Genomic DNA, 19,394 nt, shown 5'->3' with positions numbered 1-19,394 from the left:
GGTCTCCAAGAGGAGTGGATTCATGGTGCAGGCACTGAACCCCAGGAATAACCCTGGAGGCAAAATATTAATAATAACAACAACAATAGTTCTTTTGCATGCCTGCAGCATAGAGAGATTCTTCCACAGGTGACTGAGACACAGCACCGCTGTAGGAAAGGCAGACTTTCCTGTTTTAGGTTAAAAAAAATTATCTGTCACTCAGAGATATGAAGACAGACATTTCCAGAAGTTTATCCTTCATCTACTAATGTCAAGGAAAAGTGAGAAAGCTGAGGTAAGCAGGCATATAGGTTCAAGTAAAGCTGACAAGATGCAAGATATTTTAGATCAACAGGAGTTGAATGAAATTGTGACCAGCGTATTTAGAGGGTAGCAATATCCTTACTACAGAGGATATGAAAGCTGATAAAGTGTGCACTGTGCAAAGCAACTGTGTCAAACAATAGCACCTAAATTTCTAAAACACAGACACACGTCATGTTTTTGTCCTAGCTAGTCATGTACGTTGACTTGTCCTAGGGAGACATTACCCTGTGAATTAAAAGAAAAAAGAAACACATATATATTCACAAATAAAAATTTTAGATTAGTCATTCAAATATTAAATCCCTACTAACTAGACAAAAACAAAAACAAGCTTTGCCTATGTCTCATTAAATAAAACATTCAGTGTTAATCAAAAGGAAAACTGTTTTGTGTGAATATTTTTCTTAAAGTCTTAATCCTTTTTATATTTTTTATTGTACCAACCACTACTGATTCTCACATAACAATTAAATTACACCATTATTTATTTGTTGCTAGCACTTAATTAAGCTTCACATCTCCCATCAAATGTTCTTTAAAAGGGAGGTAAAAATTTGAAGCTTATGTGCAAAACCAAGGCCTCAATCAGTTAACGGATAGAGGTTGATTATATTTATTTTATGAAGTTAGTGCTTGAGTATAAAAGAAAATTTCCTTATGTTTTGACTGATTAAATACCAAGGTTTTAACGGTGTTCTCATAAGTATGCTAATATCCACTGGACTGAATTGAAGGGGAACGTTCAGAAGAGTCAAATTCTACCAAGTCATCTGTTTGTTTGCACTACAGGCCACTGCTGTTTTGGCCAGAAGACATGCTCAGGAGTCACTGAGAAAACCACAGAAATCTGAATGGAGAAGTAATTGTTCCGTGCTTATACAAATATTTATACCACATTAACATTTTTTAATTAAACATACCCTGTGTTAAAGGAAATATGTTTCTCTGAAAATTAGATTCCATTTAATGATGTCCATGATGTATAGAATTCTAGCTTTAGTCCCACTGGGTTTGCTTATTCATTTAGATTTTTTTTTTCTAAATTTAGGTTGAGTTAAGCGGTCCTTTTAATTGGTAATAAAGTAGAAAATATAGCATATGTTTAACAAATAACATGAAGAATTACAACGGCAACTTGATTTTAGCTTTGAAAAACACGCCATTATAACCACTTCTGCAAACAATAGTACAGTGATGTGTTTTTGTTTGCATATACTGTCTCTTTTGAGTAAAACTAATTTTAAGGAAAAAACGAAGACGTTCTCTCAGAAAATATTATCAGTTTATAATTAATTACGTTTTTAAATTTAGTTTGGATGGAAACAGATAAATTGAGAGGGGGTGGGGAGAATGAGAAGGAGGGGAACAGGGAGACATCTGCAGGACTGCTTCATCCTCATGAAGCTTCCCCCTACAGATGGGGGGGGGCGAGGCTTTGAACCTATGTTCTTGAGCACTGTAATGAGTATGGCCATTCAAGTGTGCCACCATATCCTGGCCCTACAGTTTATCATCTGATTACACTACTAACTTCTTAACAAACAGACTCTAGTTCAGTAACAATAACTAAGACTTTTAAAGTTACAGACTTTTATTCATAAAAATATGAAATGGAAATGAATTATTTGATTTTAAGATTACCCAAATAAAAACTAAATTCATAAATGATTTAGTCTGTTCAGATTAAAAGAGCAAATAATCCTAACTAGACAAGAAAGTAATAATCTGGACTAATTGAGGACATTGTATGTTTAAATTAAAACTCCAATCAAATACATACACTATATTTCTTTTTATTAAAGTGCATTTTATTGATTTTACTTCCTACAAATACAATTCAATAGATATCCTCTTAACAATATTATTTTAACTCACTATATATACTATAAATCTTTTTTTTTTTCAATGTGTGCTATTATCTCTTCCATTTCACATGAATTAAGACTATGTATTTTCAAATAATTAACCAACTTCTTTTTTAATTTTTTTAACCAGAGAACTGTTCAGTTCTGGTTTATGGTGGTTCAGGGGATTGAACCTGGGACTTTGGAGCCTCAGGCATGAGAGTCTGTTTGTATAACCATTATGCTATCTACCTTCCACCCTAATTAACCAACTTTTAAGTAGGCAAGAACTAAAACTAAAGTGTGAGAACTATTCAGCTACTTTGAGTTGCCTAACTAGAATTGATTTAAGAGTTTCGGTAGGAGTGAAATTTCGGTAAAGGTGAAAACATGGAAAAAAGTCGAGCTACCTGGTTAGTATGCAGATTTAATCTTGTATTTCTGGTAGATGTTTATTTTTCACCTCACTGCATCAGAACAGTCTCACATACTAGATGAAAGGGTTTCTAGAAATAATTGTGCAATGTGGTAGAAGTACCTTGTAAGAGCTTTCCTGTGAAATTATAAACATTTATCACTCATTTATGGACTTCAAAATCAGATACTAATTTTAAAACTGTGTAGTGACTTTGGCCTTCAATACATCCTCAGATGCTCTGAGTAAAGAAATAAGAGGGGTTACACAATTGACCTGAGTGTCATGCTTTAACACCACTGCAGTGATACAACCTGCTCACGAGCTAAAAACATCCTGGAATCAAAACTAAGACATGATAGTCAATAACTTCAAAGAAGAACCTCTGAATATGTCTTTTTTTTATATATATAAAGTTGATGTCAATGATCATCTCTTTGAAAATAAGGCTATTTTTTTTATGTAGAGTCTGAAAGATTTTGTTGAGTGAACACATATTTTAATGCTTAAAAATGATGTCATTCACATCTTCTATATAATTCTCTTGAAGTTTCTCTTTAAAAGTAAGCTACTAGAATATTTTAACAGCAGAGATAAAAATTGAAATAAAATTTTGCCATAAAGGATCCAAAGGTGATCTAGTTTAGAAATACATGGCAACACCATTAATTTAAGTGAGTGTGAACATTTTTTATGTTATCATAGACTCTTTGCATACCAACATAAAATAATTAATTATGCTTGTTTCAATATTATTTTTAATTTTTTATTAAAATACAAATCTGTTATGCATAATACAGTGGTCAAATACATAAAGGTAAGTGTACATATACTCATGAATATGCTAAAGTGTTGATTTTATAAAAAACTCACCATGTTCTTGATATTAACTAAGTAAAGTGTATCCATCTTGGTCATTCACTTAACCTAATTTTTTTTAATTACAGGACCAGTTCTAGAATTATTCATTTTTTTCATGGATATTTTTTCAAAGTGAGTAATGTATTTATATATTCTAGAATTTTACATACTTAACTAGTAAAACAACATTTTGGCATACATTAAGAAACATTCCTTAGAGCATGAACCAAAACTATTTTGCTTATCTCAAAGCTAATTTGATCTTGCAGATCAAAATACATTTTAGCTATCATTATTATTAGTAAATATTCACTTCCATATTTTGTTTTACATATTTACATATGTCTTGGGCTTCATTTCACATTGATTTTTGGGAAATATCATTAAAAAATCATTCTTGATGACTGTAAACTTACCTTAATGCTGTGACATTCACTTATAATTAGGAAGAGTAAATTTCAGAATATAATATAAGTTGTCATTACAAATTCTAACTTACATTCTAAGTAAATCTTTTAGTAAGGACTCTCAGTACAGTCTAGCATATTCAACAGTCTTCTTAAAAAATAAATACTATAAGGAATATTGGTGGTACAGTTATAAGAAAAAACTCAATTATTCAAAAGCATTATAGGACTTGGGACAGTAATTAAATAAAAATTAAAGATTTGGGAAAGTTTCTTACAACAAACAAAGTAATGTAACGAGAAAAGAAAAATAAGGCTATTTTGATTTTTATTATCAACTTATGTCATTGAGTTAGACATCGAATGTGCTCTTTCCATTTCCTCCTGTAACTAATAACTAGGTCACACTCTAAAAACACATTTTCTACATATACACATATCAGGGAAATCAATAAAACTAAAGATTGAAATAAAAGGAAATCAGTCCTATTGTTTTTAAAGATTAACAATAATAAGACTTCGATGAAGTTTTCACTACTTGAAAAAAAAATCATAGACAGTTACCAAGAAGACACTGAGAATGAGTTTGTTGCCGGCAGCTAGTGTACCAGACTATGAGTGACTACGTACAAGATTTCCCCAATGAAGAGCACCATTCAGAGTATGGGGTAAGATGAAAATATATAGTATATAAATTTAATTAGTCAACATAATTCAAACTCAGATTGACATCTGATTTTTTTAGGAGCACATTTGTGATATCTCTCTCTCAATAACTTGCTAAGTAGGTACAGTTTCTTAGATTGTCAGGGACAGTCTGTCTCTTTGAAAGAAGCATTAACAGATGTTACATCTCAACATTAGACAAAGCTTTATCCTGGAACTTACTTTCTAATACACATTTCAGATTCTCTTTTACTAATCTGTTACACTCACTTAGGAGTCTTTCGTTATTTTCCTTTACCCAAAATTTCTCAGATCACACCCTCTCCAGACAGCTTTCAGAGGAATATCAAATTGAAGTAAGATGTTCTATTAAAAAAGGAGTTTTGAAATCAAAATCAATATAGACATTTTAATTCACTTTAAATGTAGCTGCTTTGTTTTTCTTTATAGCCCATTTCATGACCAAATACAGAGGAACTTGTTCATGATTAGCCAGAGAAATACTGAAACACATCTGGAAACAACAATGAAAATACCATTTGTTCAATAGTGAGAAATATCTGTATAGATAGAGGTGAAAAACAAATAGAAAACAAATGTAATAAACTCAAACTGATTACTTTTCTTTTAATTCTCCACTAATGAACTACAGTATGAGCAAGAGTAAAGAGACCCTGTAAACACTACCTGGTTACCCCCTTCCTTAGAATACCAATTAAATGGAAAGTTTAAAGACGCTTCCTGAGGGAACAATGCTTTCCAGCTGTCAAAATTCAGGCTCAACTAATAGTAGAGCTGTTTTTCGTTTTTCAAAGGCATTCTCCCCTGATTAAGATATTTGTACATAAGTGGGTCTTTTCACCCACTTAGACATTATTTGCTAAATATATTTTCTAGGTTATTGCAATACATTGTACTACCTAGTAGTAACAAGTTTGTGTATATCTGGGGTAGTATACTGCAGTTTCTCCAACATGTAAAATAAACAAAAGTTATGTTTCCACATTATCTCGGTGCCACTAAATTCTACAACTAAAACTGCCAAAACTACATGAAAGTACTATTCAGAATAAGCACACTTAGTTTGAATAATGCACTTACCAGCACAATGCTTATGGAGATTCTTAATGAAATACTCTTAGGATGGGATTTGGTTTTTCTGAGAATCCGCAGAAGAGATTTTACTCCCAGGCAAAGTGGGGAAGAGTGAAAACCTGGCAATGTGATCCTGCAGGCAGGGTGAAATCCAGTTAGCAGAGCTTGGTGATCCTAAAGGAGGAGGTGACACTCTGCTGGAGGAAGAGGGTTGTTCTGAATAGATTGGAAGTGTTGTCACATTGTATGTGCTCAGCAGCAGAAGGGAAACATCAGAGCTTCCTGTTACATCACTCTGTCCCCGCCTGCATTTAGTGTTAGGTTACTTTCTTTCTCAAATAGCATACCCCAGGAAAGCAGCACTCCTTTCTTATTCAGAGACAAGAACAAGAAGCAGCCTGAACAGACAGAGCTCATATGTTGTATGAATATATTGTTCACAGAGCAAAAACTGGCTGGATTTCACCTTGACTGAATTATGTTAGAACTTGCCTAATGGTTGTCTGTGATTTGTAGAAAACTAAGTATGATAGTCTCCTCCAGGGATTAGTTAGGAGAGTGTATGTGCATGTGTTTGTGTACATGTGAAGATGCACATATATGTACATCTGTGTGTTATATTACACTTTTTAAAAACAGCCAGGAAACTTTATACTGAAAGCATCTGTTTTCATCAATGAATAGGAAACCAGAGTTGCATCCTTTAACCAAATCTGTAAGCCAACTCATTAACTTGGAACTTGGATGTCAACGCTATTATCTGATCCATTTTTTACAAAACTTTATCCTGTAATCTTTAAACTTGTTTTTACTTGGTTTACCCTATGGTATATGTGGATACATCACAATCAGAAGCATTGTGCATACATACATAGTGGTACATACACACATATAGAATTATTTTTCAAAATGCACTAGTTACATATTGGAGGAAATAACCTGGGAACATAACACAAATTTAAGGTTCTTTAAGATTTGGCTTAGTTCCAGGTTCAATCCCTGCACCACCATAAGCCAGAACTGAAGTGTTCTAGTAAAAAATAAAAATAAAATAAAGATTTGTCTTAAGTTATTGCTGCTATTGCAGCATTTATGTATCAAAATAATCTTACAATGCAGATAACATACACATAATATTATGAAACAAATAACTTAGTTTAACTTTTTTAAAAAAAAAATTTTGCCTCCAGTGCTCAGTGCCAGCACTGCGTGAATCCACTGCTCCTGGAGGTCATTCCCCCCCCCACTTTTGTTGCCCTTGTTGTTATTACTATTATTGTTGTCATTGTTGTTGGATAGGACAGAGAGAAATGGAGTAAGGAGGAGAAGATAGAGAAAGAAAGACACCCACAGACCTGCTTCACCACCTGTGAAGCGACACCCCTGCAGGTGGGGAGCCGGGGGCTCGAACCAGGATCCTTAACACCCTTCTTTGAGCTTCGAGTCATATGCACTTAAGCCACTGTGCTACTGCCCGACCCCCCCTTAGTTTAACATTTATGAAAAAAAAATGCCTCTAAACAATTTTATTGTAAGGTTCTCTAACAAGTCATTGGAACAAAGATGTTTCAAATATTTATTTGTATATTTTTGTGACAGAGTAGAGTCCAGAGTACTGTTAAACTCAGGGGCATGATAATGCCAATGAGCGAATCTGGGACATTTAAGGATTTAAACTGGTGCATTTCTCCAGGAAAGAAAGACTTAAATGTAAAATGAGCTTGTCTTTTGACAATGTAATAAATATATGTGATAGAAAACAATTGTAGGGGTGGGGTGGTGGCATACCTGGTTCAGCGAACGAACATGTTACAATGGCCCAAAGACCCAGGTTCGAATTCCCAGTCCCCACCTGCTGGGGGAAAGTTTTGCAAGTGGTGAGGCAGGGCTGCAGGTGTCTCTCTTTCTCTCTATCTCCCCCTACCCTCTCGATTTCTGGCTGTTGCTATCTAATAAATAAAGATAACAAAAATGATTAAAAATAATTATATGTCTTTTTATTAGTGATTTAATAATGATTAACAAGATCATAAGATAAGAGGGGTACAATTCCACACAATTCCCACCACCAAAGTTCTGTGTCCCATCCCCTCCATTGGAAGCTTACCTATTCTTTACCCCTCTGGGAATATGGACTCAAGTTCTTTATGGGGTGCAGAAGGTGGGAGTTCTGGCTTCTGTAATTGCTTCTCTGCTGGACATGGATATTGGAGTAATTATAACTCAAAACCTAAACAACAGTGTGATTCATTTAATTATTAAATCATCAATTTTCTTATCTGCAAGCTACAAAAAAATGGAGCACATTGCTATCTATAAATTCCGTATCACCCAAGTTTTGAATCAATGAATATAAGTAACATGTACAATTAGACACTGAATTATAGTGATTACTCAGTTGTCTGTAAATTTGATCTCAGAAGCATCGAGAGTTAGACAGGTAGCTGTAATTCAAGAGCAAAATGAAATACTCAGATTCCTTGCAGACTAACAAACCAGGACAAGGTAAATTTCTGAAGCACTTAGCTCTGCTGCCATCTTTATGGCCTGAGCCCAAAGATGACAATTAGTATGTGAGTTTTTATCTTAAGATTGATAGCATATAAGGGCAATAAAAATGCACACATATAAGTCAAGGATGCACACAAAATCTATCAACTAAAGCTAAAGGACTTTCAAGAAAATGAGTTATGACTATGTGGTCTTGAGGGAAACTAACAGGAGAAAGTACTTGACCCTATTATGGAATATTCTGCTTTTATTTAAGAACTTAGTGATTTGTTTGTTTTTTAACCTGAGAGGCTGCAGAGTTGTGCTTTATTTTGAGCTATCTCCTTAACCCATGGAAAGCAAAGTCTATTGGCTCAGCAATAAGGGCAGTTTTATTCCAAAACAAAGGAGAATACTCACACAGGAACTCTTTACTCAACTTATCATGGAACTACAAAAAAACGAAGCAGAAATCACTGGGATTCAACCAATAGGCATGGAATTTGAGATCTCTTTTGGTTACTTTTTAGTGTTCTTTTCTTCATTTATTTAGATCTTACTGTTCTCAGTTTAAAATTAAGAGCAAGATAAAAAACTAAATGTTAGCATCTGAACTATCTCTGTTCATCTCTTCTCTTCTGTAGACCTGCTTCATGGCTTGTGAAGCGACGCCCCGCCTAGCCCCGCCCTGCAGGCAAACTGCATCCCACTTATCAAACCCTTATAATCCAAATAAAATACATAGCACGGGGTCCTGGCGGTGGTGCACCTCGTTGGACAAACACATTACAGTGTGCAAGGGCCCGGATTCAAACCCTCCCCCCCAGTCCCCATCTCAAGAGGAAAACTTCATGAGTGAAGTCTCTATCCAATAAATAAAGATAATAAAAAGTTAAACAAATAAATATAGCATAGCATAAGCAATAGGCAACCATCTAGGACATAAAGGGACAAGTGGATAATACAAACTTCTCAAGCATACACTGAATCAAAACGACAAATCTTTAGAAAAGCAGAATAAAATGAAAACATTTCAATAATCAATGAATTGATTTTAAATCAATGTGTCATTCAAAACACAGTTTTAATAGGATTTTTAATTTCAATGAATTCAATATTAATTTCTTTTAAAATATTTTTGATTATTTATTATTTACTAGAGACAGAGAGAAATTGAGAAGAGAGAGAGAGAGAGAGAGAGAGAGAAAGGGGCACCTGCAACCCTGCTTCATCACTCCTGAAGCTTCCCGTCCTGCAGGTGGGGACCATGGGCTTGAATCTGGGGTGTTGCGTACTGTAATGTGAACGCCTAACCAGGTGTGCCATCGCCTGGCCCCTTAAATATTAATTTCAATAAGTGGTTGTGTCCAGAAAATATACATATGTATATACTATATACTCTTTATCCAGGACACTGAAGACATTTACCTTTTTTTTTTGCCTCCAGGGTTATCGCTGGGGCTCAGTGTCTGCACTACGAATTCACTGCTCTTGGAAGCCATTTTTCCCCATTTTGTTGCCCTTGTTATTATACCTGTTGTTGTTGTCTTTCGATAGGACAGAGAGAAACCAGGAGGGGAGGGGAAGATACAGAGGGGGACAGAAAGACACCTGCAAACCTGCTTCACCTCTTGTGGGGAGCCGGGGACTCGCACTCAGATCCTTGCGCTGGTCCCTGCGCTTTTGTGCCATGTGCGCTTAACCCGCGGCACTAGTGCCCGGCCCCAACCATTTTTTTTTTTTTTTTAAACAGACTTCTAATCAGTTCTGACTGATGATGGTGCCTGAAACGGAACCTGGAACCTCTGATGCCTGAGGCCAGAGTTTGTTGCAATAAAGGCAGTGTGCTGTTTCCTACTTGCCAGTGCTCAGTTTGACTTAGGTAATGGACTTTTGTTGGGCAGTTAAGGAAAATTCCTTCTCTTCAATTGACTAGCACACCAGGAATCAAATGTTAAGTTCTCTGCAATCAGTAATTAGTGTGGTGGGCAACACACCATCTCGATGTAACCACATAGTGTGCTGGCAATGGGCTTTCTAGAGAACTAAGGGGTGTGCAGTTGCAGAGTAATTAATACGATGAAAATATTCAGTCGTCTTACTTGTCTATTCGAAAATCACACATATAAGATTATGCCTATGTATTGAGGTCCTGTGAGGCCCCTGCATACCGTAACTCCCCAGCACAGAGCTATGGGAGATGGCCTTGGGATTATACTCAGGAGGACGCTACCTCTAAGTACCTGCATGACTACTTATATTATTTCAATAAATAAGCTAAATTTAGTTTTCTGTAACTAAATTAACCATTCATTTTGGATTTGGGTGATGTAGTTTACTGGGATTGTTTCAATGTATACTTTTACACTCAAAAGTTTCCTAAATTAAAAAAAAAAACCTTACATATACTAGTCTAGCTCTGTATAACATATAAAGTATAGGTGAGTAATTTCTTTGGGAAACTCACATCTTCTTTCCCCAAATATTGTAAGATAGTTCTTCCTATTTCTAAAACAGTTTTAGCGAGTATTGGAAAATATGTCCTTGTATCTCTGAATATAGATTTATTAAGAAAGGCTTCTTAGTTTCTGGATATTCACAGTGATGATGAAAATAAATGGTTTATTTAACTTTGTATTTATACACATTGACTTTAAGTAGCAGTTGGTTGAATAAACACAGGTATTCACTTTGCTAAAATGTAAATTATTAAATCTTAAAGGTGTACATAGCAGTAAGTATTATATTCAACTACTGTCATTTATATAACAAGCAAAATTATCAACCAGGTTATTTTTCTCCTGAAAAGTTCAAGATTTACCATCACTATTATATCGGTAAAAATATTGAGTGTAAGGGGATATGGCACTATGTAATACTAATAAAGTGTAGCACAATGTATTTGTCTTCTTCTTCTTCTAGCGTTTGCCCTTCTGTATTTGTCTAAGAAGTCTTGACATCTTTGAGAATGTCATCTCCTTTTTTAGATTTAGTGGCAAGGAGTTCGATATCCAGTCTCATCCTGCCATCTAGTGTTCACCACTCTCAAGCTACAAAAGATTGCTCTCTCACCCAATGTTAATAAAAATCCTGTCACACTTCCTAGTGAAATAAATCCTAACTTTTTCTGTCTTTTAACTAGCACATTCAGAGGCATATTTTTTAGTTAGATTTATCACAGGCAGGCTCTTATTGTAGACCAAATTACTAAAGTATTTATATATAACAGGAAGACAAGTTTTTCATAAAATATTTAGATAAAAAATGAGAATGTATTAAATAAATATTTAAAACATTGTGAATGATGGTAAAATGCCATCTTCTATCTACCAATGTGCAAATCCTTAATATGTTTAAGAATTTGAAATTATATAAAGCCAGGCAACTCAAATAGCTATTACTAGACTAAAATGAGTTCATTTCTATCCATCTGATCAGAAGTACAAATAAGATCTTCAAAAGCTTGCAACAGAGAGAAATATATTTCTGATGTTTGATAAACAAGATCTTCACTCTATCCAGGAATTTTTAAAATATTTGAAATAATAGTTGATGCATGTCTGCAACCTTGGGAGAACTACTGGAGCTTCCAACAGAGGGATTGGGATTCTAGAACTCTGGTGGTGGGAATGGTGCCGAGTTGTACCCCTGTTATCTTCTGAGGTTGTAAATCAATATTAAGTAACTATTAAACAATTAAGTCGATAGAATTTATAAAGAATACAAAATATTTGTTGTAGGGGATTGATTGCTGCTCTCAAGTGCTTTATGTTCCATTCTTGGGTAGATGTTCAGAAAAACATATCATTTTATGCACATTGTTCCAATACTCAGATTTCCAAGAAACTGTTCAATGACTGAAACTCATTACACCTACGTGCATAATAAAAATGGATCAAGTGATAAATAATTTCTTCTGGCAAAATAATTTCTCTGAGCATAATTTCTCTGGAACTTAAAGGCAAGAAATATGAGATGTCCCGAAAATTAGAAAGCTGTTTGTTTTAGCTATGGTTTCCTAGAGGCAAAATTGAGAGAAGGGTTTGCTGAGGGAGAACTTTTTAGAATTTAATGGGGAAAAACTGTAAGAGAAGGAATGGCATTGGCTTAAGAGGACTGAGGAGAGCAGGTGAATAATCATAAGAGAAATATAGACTTGTCCTAATCTGTAGGGCTAGAGCCCCACAGTATAATTTTCATGTCACAGTTGTCCCTCTGGTACAGGAGTGGCTATCATTATTAGCTTCTTACTAATCAATGAGCCGTTGTGAGAGTGGAGAACACAATTTCCTTTTTTTTTTCCCTTTCTTTCTTTCTTTCTTTCTTTCTTTCTTTCTTTCTTTCTTTCCTTTTCTTCTTTTTCTTGCCTCCAGGGATATTGCTGGGGCTCAGTGCCTGCACCATGAATCCACTGCTCCTGGAGGCCACCCCCCGCCTTTGTTGCCCTTGTTGTTGTAGCCTTGTGTGGTTATTATTGTTATTGTTGATGTTGTTCGTTGTTGGATAGGACAGAGAGAAATGGAGAGAGGAGGGGAAGACAGAGAGGGGGAGAGAAAGACAACTGCAGACCTGCTTCACCGCCTGTGAAATGACTCCCCTGCAGGTGGGGAGCTGGGGGCTTGAACCTGGATCCTTATGCTGATCCTTTTGATTTGAGCCACGTGCGCTTAACTCGCTGCCCTACCGCCTGACCCCCAAGAACACAATTTCTAGGGAAATTTTCTTTCTCATCATCTGAGTAAAATTTGGAGGATGAAGTAGCTGAGGACGATGGGCAGCTGATTCTCACAGCAGCTGGGAACTGAAGGCCACCTCACAGCGTTTAATAAATGGATGTGAGCAAGGCACCAGAGTAGTTTACTAGGATTACTGCGAGTGAAAAAGCAAAGAAAATCTGTTCAAATGTTCCTACAGATTGTTCTTAGAGCCTGGAGATGAGTGAGCAATGAGCCCTACAGGAGTGTATCAGGACATGAGAGACAAGGCGATGCAGATTATGGTAAGGAGTTTGTATTTGTTCTATTCACAATGAGTTGTGCATTTGAAGTCAAGATTTAAGCTTTGTTCTGGTGCATTTAGGTAGGATTTGGATGAAGAGGCAAATACCAGATTTTCCCTAAGAAATGTTTGTATTTATTTCTATAAAGTGATTAGTTAATATCCATAGTGTTAGCCATAGTTCTTTATAGATGACAGCCTTAAGTGGCATTTCTCATGGTTTTTGTGGAAATTCCAAAAATAAAGACGCTGTAGTACAATTAGAAATATCTCTTTTGGATTAAGTTTGAGGAATACAGCAAACAAATTCAAATGCGTTCTGTTAATTTGTGTCTCTTGAAGCACGTAACAGTATTTAGCGGCGTTGCTGGTTTCCCTATTCAGTTCTAGGAGAATCTGAGAAAGACAACTTGTGTTGGTGACTGACATTTGTGTAAAAGTATGCTATATGATTTAGCTGTTTTCCTTAAATCTGTGGGAATTGTTTCCATTTATCTGATGAGGCAACAGAATGTTTGTAAGTTTAGAAACTGGTAGAAATAGTTGTAACTCAAGTTAAATAAGTTCCTCTCTCCCTCTCTGACTCTATCTCCCTCTTTCTCTCTTCCCCCCTCTCTCCCTCTATCTATCTATCTACCTATCTATCTATCTATCTATCTATCTATCTATCTATCTATCTGTTTCTGTATCTGTAATTTATCTGTTATGAAAGAGTGAACTACTCAGCTCTGACATAAGACAGAGCCAAAGACTGAACTGGACCCTCTAGAGACTCAGGCAAGCAAGTAGATATTCTAACTGACTGAGCAATTTCCCTGGGTGCTCTGTTTTTTTCCTTTTCATTTACGCATTATTATTTGGAACATAAATTTGAAGAACTATTCCAGGTAATTCCAGAAATTGTATGTAGTGTAAGTTAAATGATGATATTGGTTATGAAGCTTTAAGTAAATAATTCCCCATTGAGAAAAAAATGTCACTAACAATATAAAAATATATAGCAAAATGTTCAGTAAGTTAACATTAAAAATAATCACTGGATTGGCTGCTTTTTAAAAATTAAATACTGGGGGCCAGGTGGTGGCGTGCCTCATTGAGCGCGCATGTTACAGTGTGCCCAGGTTTGAGCCCCCGGTCCCCACCTGTAGGGAGGGAGAAATCTTCACAAGTGGTGAAGCAGGGCTGCAGGTGTCTCTGTCTCTCTCCCTCTCTATCACACCTTTCCCTCTCAATTTCTGACTATCTCTATTCAACAAATAAATAAGGATAAAAATTTTTAAAAAACTTAAGAAAATGAAAAAATAGAAATTTAAATATTTGTGTGTACTGAGTTCACAATTTAATAATCCATGTTAAAGGAGTTTCAGTAATAAAAATATTCTAGCACCACAGGAAATTATCACAAAAGTTACTTTAAAATTTTCCTCAAAATATACTTTTGTTTCTCACCTTTATTTTTTTTAACGGTGAGGTCATTTCATATCTATACTGCTAATTTCTAATTTTATAAAATTTTTACTTTAGTAAGTTATCTAAATTTTTCACTTTACTTTCTAACTGCCTGTCTTATTTGAGTAACTGTTGTAGCTCAAGAAGATTTATTGCAAACTTTTCTAATATTAAATATTAGACACATCTTTTTTAAATTTTATTTTTCCTTTATTGGGGGATTAATGTTTTACAGTTGACAGTAAGTACAGTAGTTTGTACATGCATAACAGTTCTCAGTTTTCCATATAACAATACAGCCCCCACTAGGTTCTCTGCCATCCATTTCTAGAACCTGTACTTTCTCTCCCACCTACCCCAGAATCTTTTCTTTTGGTGCAATACACCAACTCCAGTCCAGGTTCTGCTGAGTGGTTTCTTTTCTGACCTAATATTAGACACATCTTAATATAAGATCCTATCATTGGTTCAGTAGTTGCGCCGATGTAAACGCAATGTGAAGCACTTTGTAAGTGTGATTTCCTTTACTTTTACAGTCACTTTCAAAAGAAGAGTTGGTGAGCGATAGCAAGACTTACTGAGTTTTATCCCAAACTCCTTGTGATTAAGTGTTATATTCCACTGTTTTCCATAATGTTTAAAATGTGCTGCAAGTTTGTCTGAAAATACATTGACAGTAGAGTTAAGAGAAGCAATGAAATGTATTGAATTGAATTTATTTTTCTCCTTCACTACTAAATGACTGTGTGTGTGTGTGTGTTTCTGTAACTTGGAAAGAAGAAAAAACAAAAGAAAGTTCACCCAAAAAGTTAATTTTTTTTTCTTGTATATGTTTAGTTTCACAACTGAAGATTTTCTCATTGAAGAGTGGCAGATATCCTGAATTAAAAATGATAATTGTTTATTTGTTCCTCTCTAGTATAGCAATTTTTTGGCACAGTGAATCATTTAGGTAGCTCACAGCTGTTCATATTTGGAAACTCTGGGAATTTCCCATGAGCGATTCACAAATTTTGTGAAGTTTTCTGTTGAGAGTGGGGAACGTATTTAAGAAATTAAAAAAAAAAAAACATGTATTTTGTAAAGGGATGATCAAATGTAGTTTGAGAATAGGGTTTTTGGTAGAGGAGAGAGTGTCTTCCACAGGGCAGATCTTGTGTGGAGGCACAGGAGGGCCGAGATTCAATCACAGGCACCATAGTAGACTAGAGTTGAGCAGTTCTCTGGTAAAAAGAAGAACATTAAATAAAAAAAAATTGGAAAAAAATTCAGCTCTATAAATACAGATGAAACCTGAAATTTGTGACATTTTTAGGAACTATAGAGGCTATGCTAAATAAAGTTAAGTCAGAAGGAGAAAGACCAATGCCAAATGACTTTGCTTATCTATAGAATAAACAGGAATAGAACAAGAGAACAGAGAAAACTAGCCCCTGAACCTTTGGGTTTTGAGGTTACCGGAGGGACAAAATGAAAGAGTATAAAATTCAATTGGGCTATGGCAGAGTAAGAATGGTACTTTAGTAGTAGTAGTAGTAGTAGTAGTAGTAGTAGTAGTAGTAGTATGTGTGTGTGTGTGTGTGTGTGACCCACTTGAAGAGGTGTGAACTTGAACTCCGAAAGCATGTAGTGTTGTGAACTCATAGATACACATGGAAAGAAAATCTAAAATGAGAATGATATCCTCAGTGAAAATATCAGATAAATATAAACAGAAACAATGACTGAAAAACAGTAAGTGATCAGTAATGTTGACATGGATGGGTTAATTGGGTCAGAAATTAAGATTTGCTGAAAACCTAGTCCTCAGATTTCGACAGTTCCACTCTGGCTACCATTTACTCTTGCTATTGAGATGTACAAGTTCATCTCATATTTCTGCTTTTTTTTTTTTGCATAAGATTTACTCACATTGCCTCTGTCCTTTAAAACATTTCTATTCATCACAAGTAGTGTGTTTGTGTGTGTGTGTGTGTGTGTGTGTGTGATGACAGACTTAATACACAAGAGTCTTAGTTCATTTTATAGATTCTGAAACCAAGTTATCTGAAAGGAAAATTCTGAAACTGGTATAGAAACTGACTGAATGAATCAAAACAAAACAAAAACTCTACCCAAATATTCACACTTAAAAAAAAAAAAACCTCTTTAAAAAGATGCTACTTATTCTGCTTGAGCAAACCATGTGTAGGATTGAATTCCATTCATAATGGAGCTAGTTTTGGCTGAAAACACTGACACTACAGAAGACCCCTAGCATCTGAGGATTTAAGTTAGTTGTTCTCAATCTATGCTAAAGAAATCTGCAGATTAGCGAAATCAAGGCTATACTAACAACAGAAATGTCTAAAAGACTAGATGAGAAAAAAAGTATTTTTAATGTGTCGGTAGCCTCTGCCTGCCCACTCTCCTGTTTCAAGTATAGCATTTTCCCCTGGACCCACCCACCCCCACTACAGCCAGGGTTGTTGACGGGGCTCTGTGCTCGCTGCTCCTCCTGGAAGCTTTTTTGTTTTGTTTTGTTTTTTCCTTTTTTCTTTTGATAGGGATAAGAGACAAGAGAAAGAGAAAGACAAAGAGAAAGGGGGGGGGGGGTGGAGAGAGAGAATGAGAGACACCTGCAATATTGTTCCAACATTTGTGAAATCAACCCCCGGCAGGTGGGGGTGACTAGGGGTTTGAACCCAAGTACTCACGCATGGTCACACGTGCTATCCACCGAGTGAGCAACCACTCAACCCCCTAGACTTTTTTCCAAATAAACTTTAGTATGCTGAAAAAAAAAATCCCATTCACTGTCTTCTCCTACAAATGAGTATTTGGTGGTGGAGTATAGCTCTGCCCCTTTAAATTGACCTGCAGACCAAGGCAGCTTCTCCTAAGCAAAATGCTTCTACTAAGACAAAAATGGTTTCTTGAAACAAAACAAAGTACATGTGAAATCATTTCAGATCACTAACAGGAAACAAAACAACTCAGCTCCCTATGAATGTGCCATTTTGATTTTGGAGAGAGAGAGAGAGAGAGAAAGGGAGATTTTTTTTACAATGTTAAAATTAGCAGAATTTCTCTGACTCACAATGTCATTGCTAGAGAGATGCCAAATTCCTTCAGCTCACTGGGGGGTTTCTTGCAGGTGTGCATTGTTACAGCCAGCAACAAAATGCCAAAACAACTGTCTTGTTCAGAAGCACTAAGCTTGTATCTGCAGTGATGTGTCTTAAGGCTTCTTCTACATATCTTTTCAGGCTTCATTGCTCATTTCTTTTGGCATCGAATAATCCTCCACTCCCTGGTTATCCGACAGCTTCGCTACTCATTTACTGAATCTCATCTTGGTTGCTTTCAAGTTTTGGTGACTACGAATCAAGCTATAAACATCTGTGTGCAGATTTTGTTACCAGGTACATTTTTTTTTTTTAGATTCTTTAGGGTAAATATCAATGAGGGGGATGTTTTAAGGATTTATTTATTTCTCATGAAAGATAGCGATAAAAGGTATCAGATGACTTCTCAGATCTGACACATGGTAGTGCCCAGAATTGTACCTAGAACCAGTTGAATCTCAGATATGCAAATCTGAAGCAAAACCTCTGCATTACTTCCCTAGCCCTTTCCAGCAATAAATGAAATTTTCTTTGGCTTCCTATCTCAACATTTGGCAATGCGTGATTTTAATTTCAAATAGTTGTGTAGAAGAGTTCATTTTTGGGAGTCGGGTGGTAGCGCAGCGGGTTAAGCGCAGGTGGTGCAAAGCACAAGGACCGGTTTAAGAATCCCGGTTCAAGCCCCCGGCTCCCCACCTGCAGGGGAGTCGCTTCACAAGCGGTGAAGCAGGTCTGCTGGTGTCTCTCTTTCTCTCCTCCTCTTTGTCTTCCCCTCCTCTCTCCATTTCTCTCTGTCCTATCCAACAACAATGACATCAATAATAACTACAACAATAAAACAACAAGGGCAACAAAAAAGGGAATAAATAAATATTAAAAAAGGAAGAGTTCATTGTTGTCATAACTTGCATTTCTCTATGACATAATATGAAACATATTTTAATATGCTAATATGCTAATTTACCTTACTTGCTTTGGTGAATTTCCTGTTCAGCTCTTTGGCACATTTTAATTTGGTTGTTTATGTACGGATTCTCTGTATAACTTCAGTCTGAAATGAAGCCTCAAGGGTTTCCTGCTGGACTGCAGCTGTGTTCAGTAAAGCAGGGTTCACTTGGCCAGTTACTCAGCAGCTGCTGCAAATAACCTTTATGCTTTGGCGACAGACAGGACTTCTTTTGGTCACTAATGCTTCCTGCTTTTGTGGTGTGTCCTTGCCTGTAATTCAGTAGGCTAATTCCGTGTGGTTATGGGTTAAAATGTCATAAACTCCCTTCTCTCACAACCAGCACTGTGTGTTGCCTTGAATACTGCTGGGCATAGAGATAAAATGGAGCCCAGCTCTGCTGGAGCTCGAAGTCCTTTGTGTTTGGCTTCATTCCTACATCCCTTCTCATCCCAACCACCTGCAAGAGCACCCACCTGAGGCTATGGCCTTTCTGAAGATGTCTCAGCGGTAGTTGATGACTTTAGTGAAGTTCGATAGTTGTAGCTAGTCGTTTTGGGGAAGAGTCTGATCAAGTCACAGTTACCCTGTGGACTTACCTCCCAGAAGTTAAATGAATACATTTTCTTCTATTTGAAGGGAGTTTGGCTAGGCCGATTTAATATTCAAAATTCAAAATCATCATAACAAAAGGACTTTTCAAAGTTAACCCAATTACCAAATAATGTGATGATAACATTAACTATCGATTGTCTTTTTGAACCCTAAGACAGCAGGAACCTCACATCTCCACTATAGAGCCCCTAC

The 19,394-nt window shown here is 36.0% G+C and overlaps 1 protein-coding gene across 3 annotated transcripts in view; it reads right to left on the bottom strand.

The window, feature by feature from the left end:
* Positions 1–5,831, bottom strand: part of CALCRL (calcitonin receptor like receptor) — an 88,089-nt gene extending 82,258 nt beyond the window's left edge. For all 3 annotated transcript variants that reach the window (XR_009545913.1, XM_060177606.1, XM_007529548.3), the window contains exon 1: positions 5,604–5,831. The gene's annotated coding sequence lies outside the window, so the exon portion shown is untranslated. The remainder of the gene's footprint in view (positions 1–5,603) is intronic.
* Between the last annotated feature and the right edge of the window lie 13,563 nt (positions 5,832–19,394).

This window comes from Erinaceus europaeus, chromosome 18 (assembly GCF_950295315.1).
Source record: "Erinaceus europaeus chromosome 18, mEriEur2.1, whole genome shotgun sequence".
In the NCBI taxonomy this organism is placed as follows: Eukaryota; Metazoa; Chordata; class Mammalia; order Eulipotyphla; family Erinaceidae; genus Erinaceus; species Erinaceus europaeus.
The sequence above is the reverse complement of the archived record's forward strand: the minus strand, read 5'-3'. Positions and strand labels throughout refer to the sequence as shown.